Source organism: Schistocerca serialis, chromosome 2, assembly GCF_023864345.2.
Source record: "Schistocerca serialis cubense isolate TAMUIC-IGC-003099 chromosome 2, iqSchSeri2.2, whole genome shotgun sequence".
NCBI classification, from domain to species: domain Eukaryota; kingdom Metazoa; phylum Arthropoda; class Insecta; order Orthoptera; family Acrididae; genus Schistocerca; species Schistocerca serialis.
Genome location: NC_064639.1, coordinates 207,940,347 through 207,949,488, shown reverse-complemented (window position 1 = coordinate 207,949,488; position 9,142 = coordinate 207,940,347). Strand labels below are relative to the sequence as shown.

The 9,142-nt window shown below is 43.0% G+C and overlaps 1 pseudogene; it reads left to right on the top strand.

The window, feature by feature from the left end:
- The first annotated feature begins 402 nt into the window (after nt 1-402).
- On the top strand, nt 403-520 carry LOC126458939 (5S ribosomal RNA; annotated as a pseudogene).
- Nucleotides 521-9,142: the final 8,622 nt, after the last annotated feature.

Sequence of the window (9,142 nt, the reverse complement as noted above, 5' to 3'; positions counted from 1 at the left end):
ATTTCTAACAACCTTCTTTTAAAGAACGATGAAGCAATTCAAAGAGCATTGCGACTACTACCTACAACTTCTTCTCAGAAAAGGAAGGTAACTATCTACATTGACGGTAGAGCGTTGTTACAAAACATGTTTCTTCTACGCTACTCGTTTCAGTAGCGACAAATGCTTCACTCTCACACCTTCCACCCCGATTTAAAACACGTGCACTGTACTTGACTTTTGTAATTCAGTTGACTGCTGGACTCCATACTTCTGAACTGGCAGGAACCGGTGGTATTCAGGCTTTCAATGGTTTGTGTCTCACCAATGTCACTACTAATGATGATGATGATGATGATGATGATGATGATGATGATGATGATGATGATGATGATGATAATATGTAGGCCCTACAGCAGTGTAGGCAACGGCCTTGCAGCAGTGGATACACCGGTTCCCGTGAGATCACCGAAGTTAAGCGCTGTCGGCCGTGGCCGGCACTTGGATGGGTGACCATCCGGGTCGCCATGCGCTGTTGCCATTTTTCGGGGTGCACTCAGCCTCGTGATGCCAATTGAGGAGCTACTCGACCGAATAGTAGCGGCTCTGGTCACAGAAAACCATCGTAACGACCGGGAGAGCGGTGTGCTGACCACACGCCCCTCCTATCCACATCCTCATCTGAGGATGACACGGCGGTCGGATGATCCCGATGGGCCACATGTGGCCTGAAGACGGAGTGCCTACAGCAGTGTAGTAGCCTTTACATAATTACTATTGTGTCGCACTGTCAGCTAATTCATTTACTGTTCAGAACTGAATAATGAAGTGATTTCTGGTTCATAAAGTCATAGTGAAGAGCGGTTATTACATTCGTTTCACAATCTGTAACCACCATAGTGTTCTGCGTTTATGCCAGCATTTAGAAGAAACTAGTTATTGGTAACTTATATAATTACTATTACAGTCTTAAGATATTGTTACAACAGTAAAGTACTTTCTTAAAAAATAATTCTGTTTCGTGACCGAAATACTATTATACCATTTTTTTTTACCCCTCAGAAAACTTCAAATTCTCCCTCAGGCGGTAATTAGTCCCACGTTCGGGAACACTGCTCTAGCTCAATCATGTATCTACAGACTTACCTTTACCTGAAAAATATGTGATACGTTCCGTGACGATGTCGCAGGCTGGAGACTCAAATTTCCTCAAACTGCTTTTGTTGAACACAACCAACCCGGCATGTACCAACGCTGGCCGCTGTGGCTGAGCGGTTCTAGGCGCTTCAGTCCGGAACTACGCTGCTGCTATGGTCGCAGGCTCGAAACCTGCTTCGGGCATGGATGTGTGTGACGGTTTAGACTTTGTACGCATGTACTGTTTGTGTTTCCCCTTTTTTTCGTTTATAAATGTATAGCTATGGTGTTCTTTTAATCATTGACAAAGGTCTTCTTAGGCATCTACATCTACATGACTACTCTGCAATTCACATTTAAGTGCTTGGCAGAGGGTTAATCGAACCACAATCATACTATCTCTCTACCATCCCACTCCCGAACAGCGCGCGGGAAAAACGAACACCTAAACCTTTCTGTTCGAGCTCTGATTTCTCTTATTTTATTTTGATGATCATTCCTACCTTTGTAGGTTGGGCTCAACAAAATATTTTCGCATTCGGAAGAGAAAGTTGGTGACTGAAATTTCGTAAATAGATCTCGCCGCGACGAAAAACGTCTTTGCTTTAATGACTTTAATTTTAATAAAAACATAGATGTTATTTTTATTAAAAGATATGATTCAGCATTTAGTAACTTACATTTCCAGCTTTAAATGAATACGTAAATTAAATAAAAGTAAAAATGAATTGCTATTACCGAGGTTCGTATCAACGACTTTTCGAGTATAGAATTTCACACTACACAGTTGTTTTCTGCTACCGGCGACTTCGGTAATGAAGGTGAAATGTTTATACTTGAGGGCGTTCGGAACTTTAATTTCCAAAGGAAAATTTATCGTGTGTTTTTATGTTTTGAGAATTCGTCGAATTGATTCAGGAAATTGGCGTCACCTTCAAATTCTGTAAGTATGACGAAAGCAGAAGAGTCCATTATGTCGCATTGTTAATAACGTACCAGTCTTTTACTACAAGTAACGGAGATAAAGCAAGCTCCCGGTTACCCGATTAGCGGATTATCCGTGTATTTTTGAAAAAAAATGAAAACTAAGTCTAAAGTAATCCGTAATATCTATCATTTGAAACATTCTCGGTTATAGTACACTACTACGCAAGTGACTAACGGTTTGCACGGTTTAGGCCGATGTAGGCTCCAATCTAATCGTCGGATGTATATGAAATATTTTTTCCGTTGTTTCCCATTTTATCTTCAGGTAAATGCTGATAACATACATAACAAACAAATTTATGTGCAGAGTGTACATCGAGAATAAGAAACATACGTAAACAAACAGTTACAAAGATGTTTTTAGATGTAGTCAACAGAGATAATTCTATAGGTCTTCCACTGAGAATGATATACTTTTGTACAAAGGGTGGCGATCTTAACAATCTGCAACATAATTATATCTATTTGCAATGATGGTTGTTTCGAAGTGTTACTGTTTTTACGAAAGTATACTGTCAAAGCATCTGAAGAAGTTCACTGGTTCACTTGCAGGTTTCTCGTTTATCTTCATATTTTCTATAGTGTGAATATATCTCAGTTCTTCGAACAGATCCATTGGATGGCCTTTATTTAGTCGGGGACAATTTTGGCATTTTCTCTACTTTTCAAAATAGATGTTATGTATTATGTATGTGTGCATCTGCTGCTGACATTGTGTGTCTGTTGTGTGTATAGGTCTTAATGTGCTCTGTATACCTTGTGTTGAAATCTCGTTCTGTTTCTCCTAGGTAGATGGCTCTGAGCACTATGGGCCGGAATTGCTGAGGTCATCAGTCCCCTAGAACTTAGAACTACTTAAACCTAACTAACCTAAGGACATCACACACATCCATGCCCGAGGTATGATTCGAACCTGCGACCGTAGCAGTCACGCGGTTCCAGACTGTAGCGCCTAGAACCGCTCGGTCAACCAGGCCGGCTGGGGAATGTGCATTTGGAGCACAGCATTGTATGGAAATGAATCGCGAACTGTGGGAAAATCGGGAAGGAAAAGATTCGAAGCGTTTGAGATGTGGTACTGTAGAAGGATTCTACAAATTAGGTGGAATGATAAGGTAAAAAATGAGAAGGTTGTCCGTAGATTCGGTGACGTAAAGAACTTATGGACAACACTGGCCAGAAGAAGGGGTAAAATGGTAGGACACGAGTTAAGACGTCAAGAAACAACTTCCACGCTACTAGAGGAAGCTGTAGATGTTGAAAACTGTAAGGGAATACGGAGATTGCATTATCCGACAAATAAGTGAAGTAGGGTCCAAGTGTTACCCTGAGATGAGGTGGTTGACACATGACACGAAGTCGTGGCGGACCGCATCAAATCAGCCACAAGACTGATGAAGAAAGAAAAGAAAAGAAAAGGTCTTGTGCCCATTCTCCAGATCACCCCCAATCTCTGCGTCAGCTTGTAAGACATCTTCATTCGTGGTGAGCTGTTCATATCAAGCTATGAGCACTATACGTCGCTACTTTCTCGTATGTGCTAGTTAAGTTACCTCGAGCCATGCCAACACCTTCCCGGTACAGGTCTGTATCCCTATAAGCTGCGGTTTGGGGCAATAGTGTAATATAAGTGTCTTAGTAATAACTAAGCAAGGAAGCTCACATTCTCCCAGGAAGGCATGACTATCTGATGAGACGCTTTTTCTCGTGGTAAGGAGATCTCAGTTACGTTTGTCTCACAATCCACTACGTTTCGTAAGGACAAATGAGAAGCTGCGTGAACAAAGCGCCGGCCGGTTTGGCCGAACGGTTCTAGGCGCTACAGTCTGGACCCGTGCGACCGCTACGGTCGCAGGTTCGAATCCTGCCTCTGGCATGGATGTGTGTGATGTCCTTACAAGGGAACCTCCCCATCGCACCCCCCTCCCCCCGCCTCATTTAGTTGTAAGTTGGCACAGTGGATAAGCCTTGAAAAACTGAACACAGATCAATCGAGAAAACATGCAAAAGTTGTGTGGAACTATGAAAAAAAAATAAGCAAAATATACAAACGGAGTAGTCCATGCGCAAGATAGGCAACATCAAGGAGCGTGTGAGCTCGGGAGCGCCGTGGTCCCGTGGTTAGCGTGAGCAGCTGCGGAACGAGAGGTGCTTGGTTCAAGTCTTCCCTCGAGTGAAAAGTTTACTTTCTTTATTTTCGCAAAGTTATGATCTGTCCGTTCGTTCATTGACGTCTCTGTTCACTGTAATAAGTTTAGCGTCTTTGTTTTGCGACCGCACCGCAAAACCATGCGATTAGTAGACGAAGGGATGTGCCTCTCCAATGGGAACCGAAAACATTTGATCGCAAGGTCATAGATCAACCGATTCCTCCACAAGAAAACACGTTTGATACATTCTATACGACTCTGGTGACGGTATGTGCGTCACATGACAGGAATATGTTTTCGACCCACCTCACTTGTACACTTGGCGAATGGGTAAAAAGATTTTTCTACCTTGCCCGATTTAGGTTTCCTTGTGGATGTGATAATCACTTCCAAAAAAATGATGAAAACATAAGAGTTTGTCACATAAACTACAACAAATGAATGCAACAGTTTCACAGTCGCACAGTTTTCCCTGTGCTCTGTCGAAACATATGTTTTTAACGTTTTCAAATTTTTCCGTGTGTAGACCGTAAAATCCTGCATATGTCCAAGCAAATCTGAACATGGCCTGGAATTTTGGAGAGCGAAGTTGATTATGTTTGAGTGCCTGAACTTTGATAATTGCCTGAAAATAAAAAATTAAACTTCTCACTCGAGGGAAGACTTCAGCCAAGGACCTCTCGATCGGCAGCTGCTCACGCTAACCACGGGACCAAGGCGCTCCTGACATTGCAGTATCTTTGATGTTGCCTATCTTGCACATGGACTACTTAGTTTGTATGTTTTGCTTATTTTTTTTTTCATAGTTCCACACATCTTTTTCCTGTTTTCTCGATTGATCTGTGTTCAGTTTTTCAAGGCCTATCCACTGTGCCAACTTATAACTAAATCTGAGGGGGTTGCGATGGGGAGGTTCCCTTGTTAGGTTAGTTAGGTTTAAGTAGTTCTAAGTTCTAGGGGACTGATGACCTCAGAAGGTAAGTCTCATAGTACTCACAAGAGAACCTCCCCATCGCACCCTCCTCAGATTTAGTTATAAGTTGGCACAGTGGATAGGCCTTGAAAAACTAAACACAAATCAATCGAGAAAGCAGGAAGAAGTTGTGTGGAACTATAAAAAAAGTAAACAAAATACACAAACTGAGTAGTGCATGTGCAAGACATGCAACATCAAGGATATTCTGAGATCAGGAACGCCGTGGTCCCGTGGTGAGCAACTGCGGAACGAGAGGTCCTTGGTTCAAGTCTTCCCTCGAGTGAAAAGTTTAAATTTTTATTTTCAGACAATTATCAAAGTTCAGGCACTCAAACATAATCAACTTCGCTCTCCAAAATTCCAGGCCATGTTCAGATTTGCTTGGACATATGCAGGATTTTACGGTCTACACACGGAAAAATTTGAAAACGTTAAAAACATATGTTTTGACAGAGCACAGGGAAAACTGTGCGACTGTAAAACTGTTGCATTCATTTGTTGCAGTTTATGTGACAAACTCTTATGTTTTCATCACTTTTTTGGGAGTGATTATCACATCCACAAGAAAACCTAAATCGGGCACGGTAGAAGAATCTTTTTACCCATTCGCCAAGTGTACAAGTTAGGTGGGTCGACAACATATTCCTGTCATGTGACCCACATGCCGTCACCAGTGTTGTATAGAATATATCAGACGTGTTTTCCTGTGGAGGAATCGGTTGACCTATGAGATTGCGATCAAATGTTTTCGGTTCCCATTGGAGAGGCACGTCCTTTCGTGTACTAATCGCACGGTTTTGCGGCGCGGTCGCAAAACAAAGACACTACACTTACTACAGTGAACAGAGATGTCAATGAACGAACGGACGGATCATAACTTTGCGAAAATAAAGAAAGAAAACTTTTTACTCGAGGGAAGACTTGAACCAAGGACCTCTCGCTCCGCAGTTGCTCACGCTAACAACGGGACCACGGCGCTCCTGAGCTCAGACTATCCTTGATGTTGCATATCTTGCACATGGACTACTCAGTTTGTGTATTTTGCTTATTTTTTTCATAGTTCCACCACACAACTTCTTCCTGTTTTCTCGACTGATCTGTGTTCAGTTTTTCAAGGCCTATCCACTGTGCCAACTTATAACTAAATCTGAGGGGGTAGCGATGGGGAGGTTCCGTTGTTAGGTTAGTTAGGTTTAAGTAGTTCTAAGTTCTAGGGGACTGATGACCACAGATGTTAAGTCCCATAGTGCTCATAGCCATTTGAACCATTTGTTTTGAACTGATGACCTAAGAAGGTAAGTCTCATAGTGTTCAGAGCCATTTGAACCATTTTGAGGCATGAACAAGGCACCACAGATGCTAACACACGTAGCCGGAGTGCGAAATAGTCGAAAGACCTTGCACTAGGGCGGGACCCACATGATATTTTGTTGTCTTCAGCGTACTGTCTGAACAAATACCGTCTGCTACTGACAATGATTTCGGCGACGGTGACGGGAACGGCCCATTCCGAGTTAGAGGTGGTCAGTGCAAGGTGTTTACGCAGCCGACCGACCGGCAGCGGTCGCACTGACCTCTCCTGCGCCGTTTAATTCCGGTGCGCGCGGCGGAGGGGCTGCGTGGGCACGTCTGGCTGCAAATGGCTCTCGAGACGCTTTATTATTAGCCGGCGCCGCGGTGATAGCCCGCTGGAGAGCCGCTGCTGCGGCCCTGACCTCGTTGCTCCCTTACCGCCCGCCCCTGGCGCCACCACTAGCACGGCGACTGAAAAACTTGCGCCGTGTCGAGGACAGGACAGGGCGCAGTTTCCTTCGCTTTCACTTCTCAAGCATCGCCCCCATTGATCGGAGACACGCCGGAGACGGCTACGGTTTTTGTTGCTGACGGTGCAGCAGGAAGTTAACTAAATATCCATCCTTCAACATCGCAGCGCGTCAGCAATCGTTGGTTAATATATATAAAAAATCTAGAAACCCGCCTCGATTGCGAAATAGAATCTAGTGTTAACCTAGTTTTCGGCGTAGATAACTACACCTTCTTCAGAACAATAAAACCCACCAGTGTTTAAGAAGGGTAGTAGGAGTAATCCATCGAACTACAGACCTATATAATTGACATCTGTTTGCAGTAGGGTTTTGGAGCATATACTGTATTCAAACATTATGAATCACCTTGAAGGGAACGATCTATTGATACGTAATCAGCATGGTTTCAGAAAACATCGTTATCGTGCAACGCAGCTAGCTCTTTATTCGCACGAAGTAATGGCCGCTATCGACAGGGGATCTCAGGCTGATTCCATATTCCTGGACTTTCGGAAAGCTTTTGACACCGTTCCTCACAAGCGACTTCTAATCAAGCTGCGGGCCTATGGGGTATCGTCTCCGTTGTGCGACTGGATTCGTGATTTCCTGTAAGGAAGGTCGCAGTTCGTAGTAATAGACGGCAAATCATCGAGTAAAACTGAAGTGATATCAGGTGTTCCCCAGGGAAGCGTCCTGGGACCTCTGCTGTTCCTGATCTATATAAATGACGTGGGTGACAATCTGAGCAGTTCTCTTAGGTTGTTCGCAGATGATGCTGTAATTTACCGTCTAGTAAGGTCATCCGAAGACCAGTATCAGTTGCAAAGCGATTTAGAAAAGATTACTGTATGGTGTGGCAGGTGGCAGTTGACGCTAAATAAAGAAAAGTGTGAGGTGATCCACATGAGTTCCAAAAGAAATCCATTGGAATTCGATTACTCGATAAATAGTACAATTCTCAAGGCTGTCAATTCAACTAAGTACCTGAGTGTTAAAATTACGAACAACTTCAGTTGGAAAGACCACATAGATAATATTGTGGGGAAGGCGAGCCAAAGGTTGCGTTTCATTGGCAGGACACTTAGAAGATGCAACAAGTCCACTAAAGAGACAGCTTACACTACACTCGTTCGTCCTCTGACAGAATATTGCTGCGCGGTGTGGGATCCTTACCAGGTGGTGTAATCTCCCCACGGAAAATTACCCTCTACCACGCAATAATTAATAATGGTCAACCAAATCATCCACATGTATTTACGTTTGAAAAGTATCTGATCAGATTTTCTAGTAATATATGCGCCGACAGCTCGTCGACGCCAAGGTATTTTTCTAGTACGTTTATTCTTTGGAACAACAGAGGTACAGAAATGTATGCTCCATGGTTATTATAGAGAGAGAGAGGAACAGCTTCGGAAGTATCGGTTGGAAGATTGTCGGATTGCTAAAGGAGATTTATTTACTCTTCTTCGCGCTAAAGCGAGGTAGGAAAGTTTGTGCCGCTAGCGTGATAGATAAAGAGAAAAAAAAAACCTGTAAAAGAAAATTACATGAGACTTGGAACCAACAGAAAACGGAACATGTACGGAAATGGATTCAATATACAATTTTCCTCAGAAATAAGGTTTGTGGCCATTTTATTCTAGAGTGAATGACGAATGAGTTCTCTGTCTGAACCATTGATGATTGTCTGGGCCCTGTAATTAATTGGGAAGTTTCAGCTGTGACGAAGAGAGCCTGCAATCTCTGAGTTTTTTGAAATCGTCCAAAAAGGCTTCGTCCACATCTGAAATTTTAGATCTGTCGTAAACTGAACGAATTGTTCAAACGATCGATTTCCCAACTGAATGCAGCGCTTAATAATAATAACAAATGTAAAGATCTTTTCTAGCAAGCCAGCCGCTGAATATTAAGACGAAGGGCTTCACCAGAGATTCTACTAGGCTGATTTCACGTAAATAATATATTTAAACTGTACACAGATAAAGGACAGAGAGAGAGAGAGAGAGAGAGAGAGAGAGAGAGAGAGAGAGAGAGTAAGAGAGAATCCTCCATTAGCATAATTGTTTCTCTGTCTTTTCACGGATCAGCCTAACTAGAAAACACGAAGC